The 23,112-nt window shown below is 36.3% G+C and overlaps 2 non-coding genes across 2 annotated transcripts; one reads left to right on the forward strand and one right to left on the reverse strand.

Annotated features, from left to right (window-relative positions):
• Nucleotides 1–11,486: 11,486 nt before the first annotated feature.
• On the reverse strand, nucleotides 11,487–11,559 carry Trnar-ucg (transfer RNA arginine (anticodon UCG)). Its single transcript has one exon. It is a non-coding gene; the product is annotated as a tRNA-Arg (tRNA).
• Nucleotides 11,560–18,849: 7,290 nt separating this feature from the next.
• Nucleotides 18,850–18,931, forward strand: Trnas-cga (transfer RNA serine (anticodon CGA)). Its single transcript has one exon. It is a non-coding gene; the product is annotated as a tRNA-Ser (tRNA).
• The last annotated feature ends 4,181 nt before the right edge of the window (nucleotides 18,932–23,112 follow it).

A 23,112-nucleotide genomic window follows, 5' to 3' on the forward strand; every position in this document is an offset into this window, starting at 1 on the left:
ATCATTCAATATATGACCTTAGTCATAACGTTCTCCCCTTAAGTCGGATTCAGTGACGGGAAGATTGTTATTTTTATCTAAAAGCCATCATTTTGAGAATATGTTATCTAGTCTGTTGCCATTTCGACAAGCAACATTTTAAATTGTGGGCGTACAGTTCAATAGAGAATCTCGATAACGCCATCGGAGTACAATGTTGTGGTCGATGAGAAGACAGTGTTGCGGCTTATCAAGTTTAACCCGCAACTGGCGCTACCATTGCCTGAATACACCTGCCTTATATATATTTTGGTGTATTCGACAGTAATGGAAAGCAGCTGTACACATTTAAAACCACATTTGAAAAAAATAACTGTTTCAACAAGTGATTTTGGCGTGCGCATGGTAAAAAAAGATTGACAACAATCTGCTGGAAGTTTCGACTCTGAATTTTCAGTAAATGTTGAAATGCCTGACGACTTTTGTTTTTCATCACCCTCACAGCTTAGATTTGAAGGCACTGATAATATACTCTTTGTATACATCAATTAACCAACGTATTGTACATGATGTAACTGTCTTGGTCAACGGCGAAATGATCTTATATAGCTGTAGGTATGTTCGAGTGACGTTCTTCTTTACCCTTTAAGAGGAGATAATTCTATTTAGTATACGAGATACATATGAATCTTATATCGATATATTGAAATCTGAGAGTAAGATCTAACTGAAACGAAGTCGGATGACTTTTTCATTATTAGACAGTACCTAATTATGTTTTATCTGTCACGTGAACATTTAGAGTTTAAGAGAGTTATTTTGCTATCTTCGAAATATTGGTCAGTTTGAATTGATAGACATAAAACCAAACATGTTACTATAAATAACTGATATTACTGACCAGCTGACCAATCCGTCTACTCTTCTAAACCAGTCCAAGGACGGTAATCGGATGGTTCAGTTCCAGTGTTCCGTGTCTAGAAGGCGTATATTATAAAGAAGATAAAACCAACCTATGGACATGTGCAACATTTAACCGATTTGATGAAGTGCGCTGGAACAGTCCGACCATGTAATGTTTTAACAGGATTTTATTTGCTTGCCATCAACTTCTGTGTAAATTTGTAAAAGTACAAACATGCAATATACATACCAACAACATAAGCACTAATTAACCATGGAATTCTACGATCTGGTATTGAGGAATTTTACATTAAAATGGAATTTTGATTAGAAAATGTCTTGGCAAGATAACAACCACAGGATGAGGTTAGAGATTTGTTTGTGCATGTTAGTGATGTCGGAAAACAGCTAATTAAACAAAGCTCATGTTTACGTACTCAATGTCCTCCAATCTTTGTGGCGACATAAAACTATATAACATCAATACACCGGTACAGTTGGTCATGATTACTGTAGATATAACATCAATACACCGGTACAGTTGGCCATGATTACTGTAGATATAACATCAATACACCGGTACAGTTGGTCATGATTACTGTAGATATAACATCAATACACCGGTACAGTTGGCCATGATTACTGTAGATATAACTATATAACATCAATACACCGGTACAGTTGGTCATGATTACTGTAGATATAACATCAATACACCGGTACAGTTGGTCATGATTACTGTAGATATAACATCAATACACCGGTACAGTTGGCCATGATTACTGTAGATATAACATCAATACACCGGTACAGTTGGCCATGATTACTGTAGATATAACATCAATACACCGGTACAGTTGGTCATGATTACTGTAGATATAACATCAATACACCGGTACAGTTGGCCATGATTACTGTAGATATAACTATATAACATCAATACACCGGTACAGTTGGTCATGATTACTGTAGATATAACATCAATACACCGGTACAGTTGGCCATGATTACTGTAGATATAACATCAATACACCGGTACAGTTGGTCATGATTACTGTAGATATAACATCAATACACCGGTACAGTTGGTCATGATTACTGTAGATATAACATCAATACACCGGTACAGTTGGTCATGATTACTGTAGATATAACTATATAACATCAATACACCGGTACAGTTGGCCATGATTACTGTAGATATAACTATATAACATCAATACACCGGTACAGTTGGTCATGATTACTGTAGATATAACATCAATACACCGGTACAGTTGGCCATGATTACTGTAGATATAACATCAATACACCGGTACAGTTGGTCATGATTACTGTAGATATAACATCAATACACCGGTACAGTTGGTCAATACATGGTCATGATTACTGTAGTACACCGGTACAGTTGACCATGATTACTGTAGATATAACATCAATACACCGGTACAGTTGGTCATGATTACTGTAGATATAACATCAATACACCGGTACAGTTGGTCATGATTACTGTAGATATAACTATATAACATCAATACACCGGTACAGTTGGTCATGATTACTGTAGATATAACATCAATACACCGGTACAGTTGGTCATGATTACTGTAGATATAACATCAATACACCGGTACAGTTGGCCATGATTACTGTAGATATAACATCAATACACCGGTACAGTTGGCCATGATTACTGTAGATATAACTATATAACATCAATACACCGGTACAGTTGGCCATGATTACTGTAGATATAACTATATAACATCAATACACCGGTACAGTTGGCCATGATTACTGTAGATATAACTATATAACATCAATACACCGGTACAGTTGGCCATGATTACTGTAGATATAACTATATAACATCAATACACCGGTACAGTTGGTCATGATTACTGTAGATATAACATCAATACACCGGTACAGTTGGCCATGATTACTGTAGATATAACTATATAACATCAATACACCGGTACAGTTGGTCATGATTACTGTAGATATAACATCAATACACCGGTACAGTTGCCATGATTACTGTAGATATAACATCAATACACCGGTACATGATTACTGTAGATATAACATCAATACACCGGTACAGTTGGTCATGATTACTGTAGATATAACATCAATACACCGGTACAGTTGACCATGATTACTGTAGATATAACTATATAACATCAATACACCGGTACAGTTGGTCATGATTACTGTAGATATAACTATATAACATCAATACACCGGTACAGTTGGTCATGATTACTGTAGATATAACATCAATACACCGGTACAGTTGACCATGATTACTGTAGATATAACATCAATACACCGGTACAGTTGACCATGATTACTGTAGATATAACATCAATACACCGGTACAGTTGACCATGATTACTGTAGATATAACATCAATACACCGGTACAGTTGGTCATGATTACTGTAGATATAACATCAATACACCGGTACAGTTGACCATGATTACTGTAGATATAACATCAATACACCGGTACAGTTGGTCATGATTACTGTAGATATAACATCAATACACCGGTACAGTTGGCCATGATTACTGTAGATATAACTATATAACATCAATACACCGGTACAGTTGGCCATGATTACTGTAGATATAACATCAATACACCGGTACAGTTGGCCATGATTACTGTAGATATAACATCAATACACCGGTACAGTTGGTCATGATTACTGTAGATATAACATCAATACACCGGTACAGTTGGCCATGATTACTGTAGATATAACTATATAACATCAATACACCGGTACAGTTGGTCATGATTACTGTAGATATAACATCAATACACCGGTATAGTTGACCATGATTACTGTAGATATAACATCAATACACCGGTACAGTTGGCCATGATTACTGTAGATATAACATCAATACACCGGTACAGTTGGCCATGATTACTGTAGATATAACATCAATACACCGGTACAGTTGGCCATGATTACTGTAGATATAACTATATAACATCAATACACCGGTACAGTTGGCCATGATTACTGTAGATATAACTATATCAATACACCGGTACAGTTGGCCATGATTACTGTAGATATAACTATATAACATATATAACCGGTACAGTTGGCCATGATTACTGTAGATATAACTATATAAATTGATTCAATACACAATACGGTACAGTTGGTCATGATTACTGTAGATATAACATCAATACACCGGTACAGTTGGTCATGAACTGTAGATAAATCAATCGGTACAGTTGGCCATGATTACTGTAGATATAATACTAATTTCACTGTAGATATAACTATATAACATCAATACACCGGTACAGATAGCCATTTTTCCTTTGGTTAAAAGTGTAATATAGGACATCAAAGACGGACAGTTGGAACCAAAAAAGTTTGAAGACAGTTGATCTAGTCTATGTAAAGAACTATCAATACTGGCCTTGTAGTATTGTGAAGCTTGTTTTACATTCAACGTGGCATCAAATTAACAAACTTACAAACATTAAAGACAGCATGGTTTCGTATGTCTGAAAGACCTAAATACTTCATTTGCCCACCACAGTCTCTTTCTTTACTTTATTCTCTTACCATTTCTTACTTTATTCTCTTACCATATTCTTACTTTACTCTGTTACCATTTCTTACTCTGTTACCATTTCTTACTTTATTATCTTACCATGTCTTACTTTACTCTCTTACCATTTCTTACTTTACTCTCTTACCATTTCTTACTTTACTCTCTTACATTTCTTACTTACCATTTCTTACTTTACTCTCTTACCATTTCTTACTTTACTCTCTTACCTTTACTCTCTTACCATTTCTTACTTTACTCTCTTACCATTTCTTACTTTACTCTCTTACCATGTCTTAATTTAACTCTCTTACCATTTCTTACTTTATTCTCTTACCATTTCTTACTTTACTCGCTTACCATGTCTTACTTTACTCTCTTACATTTCTTACCCTCTTACCATGTCTTACTTTACTCTCTTACCATTTCTTACTTTACTCTCTTACCATTTCTTACTTTACTCTCTTACCATTTCTTACTTTACTCTCTTAACATTTCTTACTTTAATCTATTACAATTTCTTAATTTAATCTCTTACCATGTCTTAATTTAACTCTCTTACCATGTCTTACTTTAATCTCTTACCATTTCTTACTTTAATCTCTTACCATTTCTTACTTTACTCTCTTACCATTTCTTACTTTACTCTCTTACCATTTCTTACTTTACTCTCTTACCATGTCTTCTTTACTCTCTTACTCTCTTACTCATGTCTTACTTTACTCTCTTACCATTTCTTACTTTACTCTCTTACCATGTCTTAATTTAACTCTCTTACCATGTCTTACTTTACTCTCTTACCATGTCTTACTTTACTCTCTTACCATTTCTTACTTTACTCTCTTACCATGTCTTACTTTACTCTCTTACCATGTCTTACTTTACTCTCTTACCATTTCTTACTTTACTCTCTTACCATGTCTTACTTTACTCTCTTACCATTTCTTACTTTACTCTCTTACCATTTCTTACTTTACTCTCTTACCATGTCTTACTTTACTCTCTTACCATTTCTTACTTTACTCTCTTACCATGTCTTACTTTACTCTCTTACCATTTCTTACTTTACTCTCTTACCATTTCTTACTTTACTCTCTTACCATTTCTTACTTTATTCTCTTACCATTTCTTACTTTACTCTCTTACCATGTCTTACTTTACTCTCTTACCATTTCTTACTTTAATCTCTTACCATTTCTTACTTTACTCTCTTACCATGTCTTACTTTACTCTCTTACCATTTCTTACTCTCCATTCTCTTACCATTTCTTACTCTCTTACCATGTCTTACTTTACTCTCTTACCATGTCTTACTTTACTCTCTTACCATTTCTTACTTTACTCGCTTACCATGTCTTACTTTACTCTCTTACCATTTCTTACTTTACTCTCTTACCATGTCTTACTTTACTCTCTTACCATGTCTTACTTTACTCTCTTACCATTTCTTACTTTACTCTCTTACCATGTCTTACTTTATTCTCTTACCATGTCTTACTTTACTCTCTTACCATGTCTTACTTTACTCTCTTACCATGTCTTACTTTACTCTCTTACTTTACTCTCTCTCTTACCATTCTCTTTACTTTACTCTCTTACTCTCTTACCATTTCTTACTTTACTCTCTTACCATGTCTTACTTTACTCTCTTACCATGTCTTACTTTACTCTCTTACCATGTCTTACTTTACTCTCTTACCATTTCTTACTTTACTCTCTTTACTCTCTTACCATGTCTTACTTTACTCTCTTACCATCTTCTTACTTTACTTTACTCTCTTACCATTTCTTACTTTACTCTCTTACCATGTCTTACTTTACTCTCTTACCATGTCTTAATTTAACTCTCTTACCATTTCTTAGTTTACTCTCTTACCATGTCTTAATTTAACTCTCTTACCATGTCTTACTTTATTCTCTTACCATTTCTTACTTTACTCTCTTACCATGTCTTACTTTACTCTCTTACCATGTCTTACTTTACTCTCTTACCATGTCTTACTTTACTCTCTTACCATTTCTTTACTCTCTTACCATTTCTCTTTAATCTCTTACCATGTCTTACTTTACTCTCTTACCATGTCTTACTTTACTCTTACTTTACTCTCTTACCTTCTTTACTCTCTTACCATTTCTTACTTTACTCTCTTACCATGTCTTACTTTACTCTCTTACCATTTCTTACTTTACTCTTTATTTCTTACTTTACTCTCTTACCATGTCTTACTTTACTCTCTTACCCATACTCTCTTCTACTTTACTCTCTTACCATGTCTTACTTTACTCTCTTACCTCTTACTTTACTCTCTTACCATGTCTTACTTTACTCTCTTACCATTTCTTCTTTACCTCTCTTACCATGTCTTACTTTACTCTCTTACCATGTCTTACTTTACTCTCTTACTTTACTCTCTTACCATGTCTTACTTTACTCTTTACCATGTCTTACTACTCTCTTACCATGTCTTACTTTACTCTCTTCATTTCTTACTTTACTCTCTTACCATGTCTTACTTTACTCTCTTACCATGTCTTACTTTACTCTCTTACTATTTCTTACTTTACTCTCTTACCATGTCTTACTTTACTCTCTTACCATTTCTTACTTTACTCTCTTACCATGTCTTACTTTACTCTCTTACCATTTCTTACTTTACTCTCTTACCATGTCTTACTTTACTCTCTTACCATTTCTTACTTTACTCTCTTACCATGTCTTACTTTACTCTCTTACCATACTTTACTCTCTTACCTCTTACTTTACTCTCTTACCATGTTTACTTTACTCTCTTACCATGTCTTACTTTACTCTCTTACCATTCTCTTACCATGTCTTACTTTACTCTCTTACCATTTCTTACTTTACTCTCTTACCATGTCTTACTTTACTCTCTTACCATGTCTTACTTTACTCTCTTACCATGTCTTACTTTACTCTCTTACCATGTCTTACTTTACTCTCTTACCATGTCTTACTTTACTCTCTTACCATGTCTTACTTTACTCTCTTACCATGTCTTACTTTACTCTCTTACCATGTCTTACTTTACTCTCTTACCTCTCTTACCATTTCTTACTTTAATCTCTTACAATGTCTTACTTTACTCTCTTACCATTTCTTACTTTATTCTCTTACCATGTCTTACTTTATTCTCTTACCATGTCTTACTTTACTCTCTTACCATGTCTTACTTTACTCTCTTACCATTTCTTACTTTACTCTCTTACCATGTCTTACTTTACTCTCTTACCATTTCTTACTTTATTCTCTTACCATTTCTTACTTTACTCTCTTACCATGTCTTACTTTACTCTCTTACCATTTCTTACTTTACTCTCTTACCATTTCTTACTTTATTATCTTACCATTTCTTACTTTACTCTCTTTTTCTTACTTTACTCTCTTACCATTTCTTACTTTACTCTCTTACCATGTCTTACTTTACTCTCTTACCATTTCTTACTTTACTCTCTTACCATGTCTTACTTTATTCTCTTACCATGTCTTACTTTACTCTCTTACCATGTCTTACTTTATTCTCTTACCATGTCTTACTTTACTCTCTTACCATTCTTCTTTACTCTCTTACTCTCTTACCATGTCTTACTTTACTCTCTTACTCTCTTACTCATTACTCATTCTTACTTTACTCTCTTACCATTTCTTACTTTACTCTTCTTACATTTTATACTCTCTTACCATTCTTACTTTACTCTCTTACCATTCTCTTACTTTACTCTCTTACCTTTTATTCTCTTACCATTCTTACTTTACTCTCTTATCTCTTACATTGTCACTTTATTCTGTCTTACTTTATTCTTTTACTCTCTTACCATGTCTTACTTTACTCTCTTACCATGTCTTACTTTATTCTCTTACCATTTCTTACTTTATTCTCTTACCATTTCTTACTTTACTCTCTTACCATTCTCTTACTTTATTCTCTCTTACTTTTATTCTCTTATTTCTTCGTACTTTATTCTCTTACCATTTCTTACTTTATTCTCTTACTTTATTTTTCTGTTTTACTCTCTTTATTCTCTTACTTTACTCTCTTACCTTTTATTCCCTTATTTACTCTCTTACCTTCTCTTACTTTAACTTACTCTTACTCTTTATTCTTTTACTTCACTCTCGTACTTCATTACTTCATTCTCTTACTTTATTATCTTTCCTTCTTTTACTTTATTCTGTTTTACTCTTTATTCTTTTACTTCGCTCTCGTACTCTATTCCCTTACTCCACTCTCTTACTTCATTCTCTTACTTTATTCTGTCTTACTCTTTATTCTTTTACTTCTCTACTCTATTCCCTTACTCCACTCTCTTACTTCATTCTCTTACTTTATTCTGTTTTACTCTTTTATTCTTTTACTTCGCTCTCGTACTCTATTCCCTTACTCCACTCTCTTACTTTATTCTCTTACTTTATTCTGTTTTACTCTTTTATTCTTTTACTTTATTCTCTTACTTTACTCTTTTATTCTTTACTTCGCTCTCTCTCTCTTTATCTTTATTCTGTTTTACTCTTTATTCTTTTACTTCACTCTCTTACTCTCTATTCAAATTACTCTTCATTCTCTTACTTCATTCTCTTACTTTATTCTGTTTTACTCTTTTATTCTTTTACTTCACTCTCGTACTCTATTCCCTTACTCCACTCTCTTACTTTATTCTCTTACTTTATTCTGTTTTACTCTTTATTCTTTTACTTCGCTCTCGTACTCTATTCCCTTACTCCACTCTCTTACTTTATTCTCTTACTTTATTCTGTTTTACTCTTTATTCTTTTACTTCACTCTCGTACTCTATTCTCTTACTCCTTTCTCTTACTTTATTCTCTTACTTTATTCTGTTTTACTCTTTTATTCTTTTACTTCGCTCTCGTACTCTATTCCCTTACTCCACTCTCTTACTTCATTCTCTTACTTTATTCTGTTTTACTCTTTATTCTTTTACTTCACTCTCGTACTCTATTCCCTTACTCCACTCTCTTACTTCATTCTCTTACTTTATTCTGTTTTACTCTTTATTCTTTTACTTCACTCTCGTACTCTATTCCCTTACTCCACTCTCTTACTTTATTCTCTTATATTCCTGTCTTTGCGAGTCTATTTCTTTACTCTATTTTTCTTTTACTTTACTCTCTTACTTAACAATCTTCCCTTCTCTTACTTTTCACTCTCGCATTCTCCTTTGTTCGGTAGTATCATCTACTACACGCTACAGTACAAACCGTCATATTACTTAAACAAACCCACCCCATTTCATGGTTGATAATTTATCTAGCTAGCTCTCTACGTCATGGCCAAGTATGAAAATTACACTGTTTCTTTCTATTTCTGCCTTTCATTTTACATTCCAGGGATTTGTAAGTACTAGGACTAACAGATCCATATTTTAAGTTCGATAAACCACGCTCTTACCCTTCCGTGTTCTTTGATTGGGAACCTAAAATTTGAGCTAGATTACTGTGAACTTGTACTTTGCTTCAATCTTTGTGATTCGCACTGAATACCGAAAGGCCTACAGAATACCCACACTCATCCTCAAAAGGAACTATGTGCCAGTACATTTAATGGCTGTTCACTCTCCATGTTTAAGAAGTCTATATTAACCGTGGTGTACATGAAAAGTATGAATCATGATCAGTGTCCAGTCCTAACCAGTAAGCAGTCGTGAGAGGTCTAAGTACCATTCTGGGTTTGGTTAGCAGTGGTATCTGTGTTTTGATATGTCAGACACATGTCGTGGACCGTTTGTAGATTTCTTTGTCCCGATTGTAGATGGCATTCTGATTATATGTCGCGTATTTAATCAATATAAAACATGACCTAAGTACAGCTAACGACGATGGAATTCAAACACGCCACTTCTTAGAACAGACGACCTTGGTAAACGAATTGACCTTGACTGGCAGGCTCCACAACGTTAGACAGGTTCCTACGGAGAACCGGGACCTGCCTTAATATCATATTGTTGATTTAATCATAGAGTTTTCTGAGGACGTCACCGCTGAAATTGTTTTATAACTAATGCTCTGGTGGATAACGTTAAAAAGTAGGACTCTAAACCCATTAACAGAAAGCAGAAATGTATTTTATGTTTTGCGTTATTCCTACAGCCATTATTTAATATCAGTTTTACAAATCAAAACAAAAATTCAGTATTCGAACCTACAGAATATTAAATAAAAATTACCTGTCACATGTGTGAACGGGATAGATGTCAATAAACACTATTTTAATTATGTTATCATGTTTTAAATATAGTATTTAATAATACCGTTCACAGTCTCGTCCCTTCCTGACACTGCGTTATTGTCACAACACAACTTATATAACTGAGAAGAGATTGAGACAATTTTTTGTTCGAATTAATACTCTGTCTGAAACATATTGTCATGTGTGTTAGAAAAACATGTAACTCTGACAGCTTCGGTGGTTCTATGTTCGTGCTGTTGTTGATTGATATGTAAGTATTGTAATTATATACATATACGTTTCTGCCATCGTTGCATGTTCTCACTTGTTAAATGTCTGATATCTGTAACTTTTTACAACATGAATAATGACAGTATCTTATTTCCATCTGTCTGAGTCTTACAGCGCGTGGATAGGTAGCATTATTTACAATGGGACAAATTGTTGTTTTCCCGATTCTAACTTCACATTTACTTATATAACTTATTACTTATAACGCAATTAAACATAATTATAACTCGCAATACTATTGGTCACTTAAACATGGTATTGACTAATGAAATATTTGAACTTATTTTGAAAGGAAACAAACAAAATTATCATATTCATGAACTCTCTGAGGCGGTGTCTAGTAGACACAGCCAATATGGCTTCATGATAGGAAAAATATTTGGTATGGTTATTTGAGTTGAATAATTGACTTCGCGTCGTCAAGATGTGTTCATTAATATTTGATAATTATTAACGTTAAACCGAAACGTTTATAATATCAAACGTCTAATTAGTGAAGGTGCCATGAAAATATTACCACCGACCACGACGAGACTCGAACTCGCAATCTTCCGATTCGAAGTCGGACGCCTTATCCATTAGGCCACGCGGTCTACATCTATGAATTTATTTGGTTTGCTTTCAATTTATACCGTGTTCCAATTGAATTAAAATGACTAATGTTCAAAGGCGTCTTTCATCTAACTCGTGCTACCGATCGTGTTTTTATATTTAAGGATGTTTAATGAAGTGATAAAATAATCATGATAACATGTACTTGATGTTTTCCGACATGCTTCCTGCACCTAGAAGTCACAAAGGAGTTCAGGAATTCAACAGTTCTATCTCAAACTTTGTCATCTTTATGAATCATTCCCGGTGTCAATACAGCACATTCCTAAATCAAAATGACAATAAAAAATGTTTCCAACTCTTCTACATCAGCTGCTTATCTCGATCTTTTCCTACAACGAAACATGGACAGCTTTACATCAATCAGTTTAATAAAAGTGAAGATGTTTCCCTATTGTGAATTTTTCATTTCTTGATGGCAATATGCCTGCATCTCCAACCTATGATATTTACATGTCACGGCTGATTCGATATTCAAGGGCATGTTCCCATTACCACGATTTTCGTGAAATGGCAAACAAACTTGTAACACAGGGTTTTAAAAAATGTAGGTTGATGAAAATCAGGGGAAAGCTTTATGGATAATATTGTTGTGTAATCCCTACACGTGTAATCATAATCTACAAGTGTAATCCCCGATCTTCACTTGTTATCCCAATCAATAAGATTAATCCCTAATCTACACGGATAATAGCCAATCTACACTGCTAATCCCCAATCTACACGTGTAATAACCCAGTCTACACGGGTCGTCCCAATTGACACGGGTATTCCCCAATATATACTGGTAATCCCCATTATATACGGGTAATTTCCAATATACAAAGGTCATTCCAATCTACCTGGGTCATCCAAATTTACACGGGTCATCCCAATCTATACCGGTGATCCGTATCTACAAGGGTATTCCCCAATCTACACGGGTCATTCCAATCTACACGGGTATTCCACAATCTACACGTGTAATCCGTATCAACACGGGTGATCCCCAATCTATACGGGTAACCCCCAATATACACTGGTCATTTCAATCTACCCGGGTCACTCCAATTTGCATGGGTATTCCCCAATCTACTTTTTCTTTTTCGTCCATTTTTGGTAAGTACACGTAGAAAACCATGATTTGGCAAATTGTTAATTAAGAGGTAATACACCCTAGTGACAGGTTATTGGTCAATTCACAGCAGGTAGGAATTCGGAGAGATAAATAAATGTAATTTGTCATCAGGTTTAAAATCTTGGTAAAGGGTTATTGGTAGTGCCTTGGCGTTAGATTGATTACCAACAAGTTAGAAACCTAAGAGATAGGTTATTGATTAATGGGTAAAAAATGTTTACTATGTACATAAAGGTTTTGGATCAAAAGCATATACGTGTACATTAGTATATCGGAAATGGTCTAAAGGAAACTCTGGAATAGCGAAAAAACGGTTATAAATACCAGTGTTTATCTTTGTTGGTCTTTTATTTGATTTTATCTTTAATACAATGGTTAATTTTTTTTTTCTTTTTCCCCCCAAATTTATTAGCACATTACATGAGTATCTGCTGATTTTACATGTTAGTCTGCTTCGGAATAGTTTCCGAAATGTTCATTTTCTTTGACAACAATGTCATTTATTTCAGGTTGAGTGAGTTTAGGTTTACACAGGAAGGAACTACTTCATAGTAGGATGTAACGTAAAACATCGTTCGTTTTCAGTCGGGGATTCCTTTGATCAATGTTATCGATTGGTTGAGAACAAAGCAGTTGATTTCAGTCTATGGTGGACTAGATATCAGTATCACTTTATTAACAAAGCAAGCCTCGTAAACCTACTCGCCACATACCACGGACTGTCTCTTGGTTTTTGTTGAATGTACATTAGTAAATTGTAAATTTATGGACATTTTTGTTTAATTAGTTGTAATTGATTACACCTTTACTGATGTCCGAGGTCAAAATCAGTGATTGGAAGACTGGCTTGTGGCTTTCTTGTCTTTTGATGTTGTTGGTGCGTTAGCAGTGAAGTCGTTTTAAGTACACACGTAGTACAGTATCGGGCCCTCACAACAAATTCACGGTTTTCAGTTATTTATGCAGATACGTTTCATATATTAAAATAAATGCGCCATAGGAAAAACATTCTTATCTCAGAAACCAATTTTGACTGATTTCAACACCTGCATGTTTTAGAACTGAAACAGCTTTTACTCTTCTGTAAACTCTGTGTTTGTCATGTAATCGATATGAGACACTTGAACAGATTGATTAAGTTTTGTATAGTTAATATATGCTGGGTTAGTTTAATTACAAGTTATCTGCTAAACGACTATATGAAATTTTGTATTTACCAAAACCTCAAGGGCCTTAATGGTGACCTGAGTTCCCAAAAACTATGGTTCAGCTTACCTTTTTTATTCAGGAAGAATCTTTGTTCATAGAATTAAGATTTTCGACAAAGTACTTTAAAACATCCATCCATGAAAATTATTTAGTTCTTCCATACATAACCTAAAGGTGTATATTTCATTTTTTAATTTTGATTTATCGTTTTTGTCACATTATGTCCGTACGGTCAACTTGTGGCTATATTTGCATACCAATATACTGTCATCCAAATCAGCAATTCTGACTAAACTTCTTGTGAAAAAGTGAATCTAAGAGCTGACATTTTCTTTAACAAAGTGAGTAGATTTTAAAGGAATTCAATATTTAACTTTTCGGGGTCCCATTATTCCACCCCTGGAACAGGAATGCCAAAGTCAATTAAGATACCAAATGAAACCCAGCTTGTTCATAAATGTGAAAGTAATGGACAATTATTTTCATTTCTTATTTAGACTATCAAACTATACATTCAATATAAATATATGTTAATTAGAATTCTTATGATTGTCTATAGTAACGGAGTCTTGAAGAACTTCACGGATAAAACATTAAGGAACTACTTTAAAGGAAAAAGATATATATATATATAATTGATCGTATCGATTTAATTACTTTGTAGGTGTCTGATCAAACGGTATATGATCTATTGGTGAAGGGAAGTGATATAAACATTGAGTACATTTGAACATGATATCGACTATCATGGTACAGAGAAAGTTTTGCCACCAATATGAGCCATACGTAGGTGTGGTAACGATGATCGCGGCGCCACATAAAACTCTACTATACGTGTTGTGTTTGGCAGCAAAGGCTACGTACAGGGGGATGGGAATTGGATTTGAATTATTTTTGTTTTGTAACAAATCGCAAACATGAATCATCTTTAATGTGCAATTAAGGAAACATTATTTACATATAGAACCGTAAAATAAAACAAGTTAAGATTGATTTTCCGTTATATGGTAGACATTGACATAATGTTTACTTTTTATAACCTAATCTGTACGTTACTGTGCATGCCACGTTATGTCTCATTTCAAAAGCGACACGGTTCAGAATTTATGTATATACACACACACACATACTATGGATGGTTTTTTTTTGGAATCATTCAATATTGAATGTTATGGAATTACTCAATTCCAGGCTTATTACACTTCTTCGTCTATATTTTGACATTTACAACCACTAATTTTGATTTTTTTTATTCGCCTTCAAAGTCTTAACTCTTCAGGCAACCTTGATAAGACCTGGTGCGTCATAAAGTGACAAACCACTCTATACACCCCCTCGTCCCTACACGAGCTCCGACGAGTCGCAAGGCGAGCAATTCTGTATGCCCCCTAGATGAGCTCCGACGAGTCACAAGACGAACAACCCTGTATGCCCCTAGATGAGCTCTGACGAGTCACAAGACGAACAACACGGTATGCCCCTAGATGAGCTCCGACGAGTCACAAGACGAACAACAATGTATGCCCCCTAGATGAGCTCCGACGAGTCACAAGACGAACAACACTGTATACCCCTAGATGAGTCCTGACTAGTCACAAGACGAACAACATTGTAAGCCCCCTAGATGAGCTCCGACGAGTCACAAGACGAACAAATCTGTATGCCCCCTAGATGAGTTCCGACAAGTCACAAGACGAACAACGCTGTATGCTCCTAGATGAGTCCTGACTAGTCACAAGACGAACAACACTGTATAACCCTAGATGAGCTCCGACAAGTCACAAGACGAACAACGCTGTATGCTCCTAGATGAGTCCTGACTAGTCACAAGACGAACAACTCTGTATGCCCCCTAGATGAGTTCCGACAAGTCACAAGACGAACAACGCTGTATGCTCCTAGATGAGTCCTGACTAGTCACAAGACGAACAACACTGTATAACCCTAGATGAGCTCCGACAAGTCACAAGACGAACAACGCTGTATGCTCCTAGATGAGTCCTGACTAGTCACAAGACGAACAACACTGTATAACCCTAGATGAGCTCCGACAAGTCACAAGACGAACAACGCTGTATGCTCCTAGATGAGTCCTGACTAGTTACAAGACGAACAACACTGTATAACCCTAGATGAGTCCTGACTAGTCACAAGACGAACAACATTGTAAGACCGGATATGTCAATATAATGATACCGAAAGTGACTGGCGCCATTTTGGTCATTTATCGGACTAAAACTATTAAAACGGCTGGTGTTTGGACTCGCAAAAGACAAACGGTAGTTACAGTATAGATAACTAAATATAAAATTTTGTAGTGATTATTTTTAAACAAAATGGTATTACTAGTTCAATACATTGGTGTACCAACAGTAAAAACACTATCCATCACAGCGTTTATTCCGCTCATCCTACTGTCTAAATATATTCCTTATGTTGACATGAGCAAAGTATTCGGCAACATTGTGAACGACGGCGAAATTCCTGATTTGAAAATATAGAATACAAACTGGCCTTATAGATCGTCTTAAGATTTAAGATTTATTATAAGATATGTTTAAACCAGCTGATGTGTAAACTACTACGCCTTCATATAATCTACCAAACTATAAGAAAACATTCTAGCGCAAAGCCGAAAGGAAGTGATCATTTCTCAGAAGTTGCCTTCTCAGAAATCATCACTAGAGATGGTTGTCAGGAGAGACCGTCACTAGAGATGGTTGTCAGGAGAGACCATCACTAGAGATGGTTGTCACGAGAGACCATACTAAAGATGGTTGTCACGAGAGAACCTCACAAGAGATGGATGTCACGAGAGACTCTCACTAGAATTGGTTGTCACGAGAGACCGTCACTAGAGATGGTTGTCACGAGAGACCATCACTAGAGATGGTTGTCAGGAGAGACCATCACTAGAGATGGTTGTCAGTAGAGACCATCACTAGAAATGGTTGTCACGAGAGACCATCACTAGAGATGGTTGTCAGGAGAGACCGTCACTAGATATGGTTGTCACGAGAGACCGTCACTAGAGATGGTTGTCACGAGAGACCATCACTAGAGATGGTTGTCAGGAGAGACCATCACTAGAGATGGTTGTCAGTAGAGACCATCACTAGAAATGGTTGTCACGAGAGACCATCGCTAGAGATGGTTGTCAGGAGAGACCGTCACTAGAGATGGTTGTCACGAGAGACCATCACTAGATATGGTTGTCACGAGAGACCGTCACTAGAGATGGTTGTCACGAGAGACCGTCACTAGAGATGGTTGTCACGAGAGACCGTCACTAGAGATGGTTGTCAGGAGAGACCGTCACTAGAGATGGTTGTCACGAGAGACCGTCACTAGAGATGGTTGTCACGAGAGACCATCACTAGAGATGGTTGTCAGGAGAGACCGTCACTAGAGATGGTTGTCACGAGAGACCGTCACTAGAGATGGTTGTCACGAGAGACCGTCACTAGAGATGGTTGTCACGAGAGACCGTCACTAGAGATGGTTGTCACGAGAGACCGTCACTAGAGATGGTTGTCACGAGAGACCGAGAGATGGTTGTCACGAGAGTCACTAGAGATGGTTGTCACGAGAGACCGTCACTAGAGATGGTTGTCACGAGAGACCGTCACTAGAGATGGTTGTCACGAAAGACCGTCACTAGAGATGGTTGTCACGAGAGACCGTCACTAGAGATGGTTGTCACGAGAGACCGTCACTAGAGATGGTTGTCACGAGAGACCATCACTAGAGATGGTTGTCACGAGAGACCATCACTAGAGATGGTTGTCACGAGAGACCGTCACTAGAGATGGTTGTCACGAGAGACCATCGCTAGAGATGGTTGTCACGAGAGACCGTCACTAGAGATGGTTGTCACGAGAGACCGTCACTAGAGATGGTTGTCACGAGAGACCGTCACTAGAGATGGTTGTCATGTGAAATCATAAAAAATCTGATAAAAACGACAGACTGTCACACGAGAAATCACTCAGAATGTCTCTCAAGTGAGGTATCGACTGAGATGACTTTTTTTCGAGAAAACGTGACCACAGTTGACTCAAAAGTACATTGTACCTATCCTTGGATTATTGAGTAATGGGGAAAGTGCAACTCCCCGTCTTGATGTTGACATTAGTCTCTATCACTTCAGATTTTCCTCAGTCGCCTCCTAGTCATCAATATTTACAATCTTATCATCACTGACTAGCCCCAGAAGGACAGCTGTATGGCGTGGGTTAATTCATCGTTTGTCTATACTTTACAAGATGTATCTAACTCTAAAGTCTATATTTAAAGGTGTTTATCACTTTAGTATGTTTTTCTGAATTTTCGAGATTGTAGGTGATTGCTGGTGGACTTACACCTCCCCGAGGTTTTTGCTGTATCTGCATACCAGGTTTTAATTCATACACGTGTATTTGACGTTCTTCTAAAATATAATAAGGACGAAAAATGTTTGTTTTGCAGTTTAATTCATAGTTTGGCTCTACTGTTTTAACTCTATATTCGTATCAAAGGTGCTATTGACTTGTGTGTTTTTTGTACAATCTTTGATGGTAGCGCTTCTCGAATTCTTTAAGTGAAACCTTACAGACTGACATGGAGATATTTCTCTAGTTATTGGTGGCGAGCCCAAATTAAATTCATGTTGCTACGAGGGATAGAATATCTAGCGTAACTGAATTACATATAAAGTCATTGTGTGATGTCTGGTAAGGGATACATATCCTCTATTGGCTGCAGCAATGACGCAAGCGTTCATTTCAAACATTTATTTGTTAGGTTTTATTTCATTGTTGATTTGAAGATAAGGTTGAAAACAAGATCGGGTTTCATAAATCAAATCATCATTGTAAAAGATATAAACTTATTAACCTAAAAGTATGAATACAGATAGAAGAACTACTATGAAAGTTATCACTATATTGTCCAATAAATGCCATCAGTCGTGGTGGCCGAGTGGTTAAGGCGTTTGACTCGAAATCAAATGGGCATTGCCCGCACAGGTTCGAATCCTGTCCACGACGATTACCTTTTTATCTATTAGGCAGTTGTGTTAGGTCTTTTGGTGTACTACCTGAGATTTTTGCCAAGATAACAAAGCATATAAGCAGATAAGAACGTTGAGACTAAGGGTGTTTTCCTTTCACACGGTATTATCATTGATTGGTCATCAGTGTACGTCAGGTAAGGCAGTAACAGATGGTAATAAACGTACCCTACATGTATAGCAGATATAATACTCTTATCAACAGCGATAAACTACAAACAGGCGACTCCACTGTATACGTGGGTCAACCTTACTAAAATGAAACTGATCTCCTACATACTGATGCACAACGCTTTACTACTGTCGCGGTGACTGAGGCGTTTGACTACAGTCGCGGTAACCAAGACGTTTTTGCCTGCAGTCGCGGTGACCAAGACGTTTGTCTGCAATCACGGTGGTCGAGCGGTTGACCAGATGCGATAGAGGATTTCATTTGCCTTTCCATTTGTTATGCTCTGATGGCATTTTATTTGTTACCATATTACGATGGTTTCAAAAACATTAACCAACTTCTCCCATAATTCTCTGCCGAAAAGTTGTCTCCATTCTTTGGAATATTATGGTTTTAATAAGTCCTCGTTTGTCGTGACCTTTCATAATGGTGCAGTTTTAACTCACCTGGCCCGAAGGATAGGGATGAATTTTGTCCGAATTGGGTCAGAAGCTGTCTTGGATGAAGGGTAATACGTTTTGTATAAACGATGGTTCTCGCGCCCCCTGGAGCGGGAGGGGCGTGGGAAATAGAACAATTTCTTTTAAATTCTGCTCCTCTTGTAGGAATGATTGGATTTTGCAAAAAAAAAAAAAAAAAAATGGTTTAAAACATTCTTGGGTGAAGTCGAATCAGCTTTGTATAAACGATGGGTCTCGTCTACTTTAGGCGGAAGGGGCGAAGTCCAAAATTGGAAATAGGACAAATTGTGTTGTGTGCTAGAATTCCTTTTCCTTTAGTTGTATTGAAGCAATCTTAGCCACTCAAAGTCATTTGAGCGATACAGACCTTATGGGCCTCTTGTTATTTCCAATTTACTATTATGTTTTTGACGAGAATGAAATTCGCCTTGTATCAAGGAAAGCACGCCCCATGCGCTTTGATTTCCGGTGTCCATTGTGAGACATGGTGGGAAGACAACTCCTGACAGGTCAGGGCGTCTCTACCAGCAGGATATCGGGACTGTGAAATCCGACAGCTTTTTATTTCTCGTGGTAGCAAAGGAAACCTGATCGTGTAATGCGTTTACCAAACCATCTAAGTAGACATGACGAGGACCGAATGACACGTTTCGTAATGCTGTAAGTGCTCCTAACCTGAAGGCTGATCCATCTAAAACCTCGCAAGGATTTTTTTTTATTTTCTGTTAAGTTTGACGTTGAATCTAGAAACTGTAAAAGCAAAATTCACTTGTGTAAAAAGTACTGAACACATTAACACGTACCGAGAAAGACTCCAATCTCCCAGGTGTAAGCATTTCTACCAGTCAGCTTTGTTATGGAATGGAACAGAATTTCTGAAAAGTAGGTTTCAACTTTTGGTGACGGTCGCAAAATTCCCTGCTTCCGTATATTCTGCGCTAAATTCACCACTGGAATGTGTTCGCCCTTTATTCTTTTGGGTCGTTATTTCCTCTCCCTGAGAGAATATTTATTGCTGAATGTAACTGATGTTTGATGTTTTCATACCTCCGTCGAATGACGGGCACAGACGGTGCCTACTCAATAACTTGAGTTGTTTTTTTCAACGCATCAACTTCAACTTCATAGAGCTGTTTATTACCAAAGTAACGCGGACAACTTCTATCGACGAAATTTTCGAACCATAATCTACGGAGTTATGGCCCTTTATTTAATTACATTAACAGCGCCCACTCGATATCGAAAGTAGTTTTTTAAACGGATTAACTTCAAAGTTCAGACAAAGTTCATACATGATAGGTCTCACAAGTTTGCTGACAGCAAATTTTCGGAACTAAATATATTGAGTTATGGCCCTTTATTCACCTATTTCTTTGAAACTTGGCTGACCTTATAACCATCATATGAAATAGTTCTGTATTTAATGGCATAATGATTTTACAAATTTGGGAAGAGTTATCGCCCTTTTGTTTATTCAACACTTTTGTCTTGTTTAGATATATTTTTCTTCGATTTGTAACCAATTTATGAAACTAAGTGATCTGAAATCTATATCTTGAAATTGGTGTTCTCCTGAACAGCATTTTGATTCAACAATATCTTAAAATGTTCATCTTGTCCACAAGATTTTTCAGTTTATCATTAATACATTTAGCACTGCTTTGCCTCCAGACATTTTGACTCATTATTACCATTTCCATATATTTCTTTGGAGAAAAGAGAAAAGAATATAATTGATAGCCCTGGTACGGGGAACAGTATTCTGGCATTAGAGGTAAGTATTGTAGAGTAACTGATGTAACACAGCACTGTTCATTAGTAACACATCACAACCACACAGAGACTAAAGACAAGTATGCATTCGACCCTGACTGAAAAAATGATTCGGTTTCATAATGAAAGGTTTGAAGTAAGTATCTTGTTATTGTCAAAATTTATTGTCGTTCTTCCATTTTTTTGTGTCCTAGTTAGAACTTAGTTTAAAATAAATAAACAATAATAACAAGTAGAGTAACTCGTGGTCTTTTTTTTTACCGTTTCACATGTCAATTTCTAAATATTCTAAAAATTATTATTTGACTTGTTTTACCGTCTCGTCGGTCATTTTATATATACTGTATCTCGCGGCCCGTTTTACCGTCTCACGGGTCATTTTCTATATACTGTATCTCGCGGCCCGTTTTACCGTCTCACGGGTCATTTTCTATATACAGTATCCTTCGTGGTCTGTTTTATCGTCTCGTCAGTTACTTTCTACTTACAGTATCTCGCAGTCTGTTTTACCGTCTCACGGGTCATTTTCTATATACAGTATCTCGCGGCCCGTTTTACCGTCTCACGGGTCATTTTCTATATATTTTACCGTCTCACGGGTCATTTTCTATATACAGTATCTCGCGGCCCGTTTTACCGTCTCACGGGTCATTTTCTATATACAGTATCTCGCGGTCCGTTTTACCGTCTCGCGGTTCATTTTCTATATACTGTATCTCGCGGCCCGTTTTATCGTCTCACGGGTACTTATTCTATTTAACCGTCTTGTCGGTCACTTTCTACATAATTCACGTGATAGTTAAACCGTTTCAGGGGTCACTTTCATCAATTGTGATATAATTCCACGATTTTTACCTTATCACCTTTGACCTTTGGCATTTGCAATACAATCTGCTTTACCGCCTCAACAATCACCGGACTCTTCAGTCTGATTTTAAGTTGCAAAGTTTGCAGCAATATCGGCCACAGTAACTTACGGTAAGTGCCTTAAAAACGCGCAATAGAAACAAATCCAACCAATTAAATGTGGGTTTCCTGTTCAATATCAATATAGTTTTATACGCCCACACTGTTGGATTGTTGGATGGTTAGGTACTGCATCATCATCTAACCGCTGGCAAGGAAACCAACGATAGATAGGGGCCTTAAGGACCTTTACCATTCACAACATCCATCAAGTACACACACTAAGCAGCATGCCGAAATGCTAGGAATGGAGAGACAATGCTTAATAAGACCGACATGACAAGTAATTTCAATAACATATAATATCACAATGTTGATAAATACAAACTGGCTAAACGTTACATAGACTTAAAAGCAAACCCAGTCCACTAAGACGACAGCTTTTAATATTGTAGAAACGCAAGACATTTGCACCAGTTGGCAGCTCTACACTCGGTGTACTGGTCCATGTATTATAAATATACACCACAACGAATTAGGACATTCCGGTTTATGTAAATTATGTTTAAAAATGCCCACCTCAAAATAACGAGGTGATAAAACCAGCGACAAACAAATCTCTCATATTAAATTTTTTTTAGAATCACAAATTGGCGAATCTGCAAATGAAACAAGAAATCTTGATCGTCGTGAAGTAATGCTATAACAATCTAGATCAATCGTTATTTTGACAATAACTTGATCAAAAAAACGGTTCCTAGGTTTTGCAATTTGACTTATTTTGGTAACACGGCCACCACTTCTATACAATCAAGTTGTTGCTTTGTCCCATGTCATATCAACAGA

Source organism: Ylistrum balloti, unplaced genomic scaffold (assembly GCF_031769215.1).
Source record: "Ylistrum balloti isolate Yb309-2 unplaced genomic scaffold, AGI_CSIRO_Ybal_v1 Utg370230, whole genome shotgun sequence".
NCBI lineage: Eukaryota > Metazoa > Mollusca > Bivalvia > Pectinida > Pectinidae > Ylistrum > Ylistrum balloti.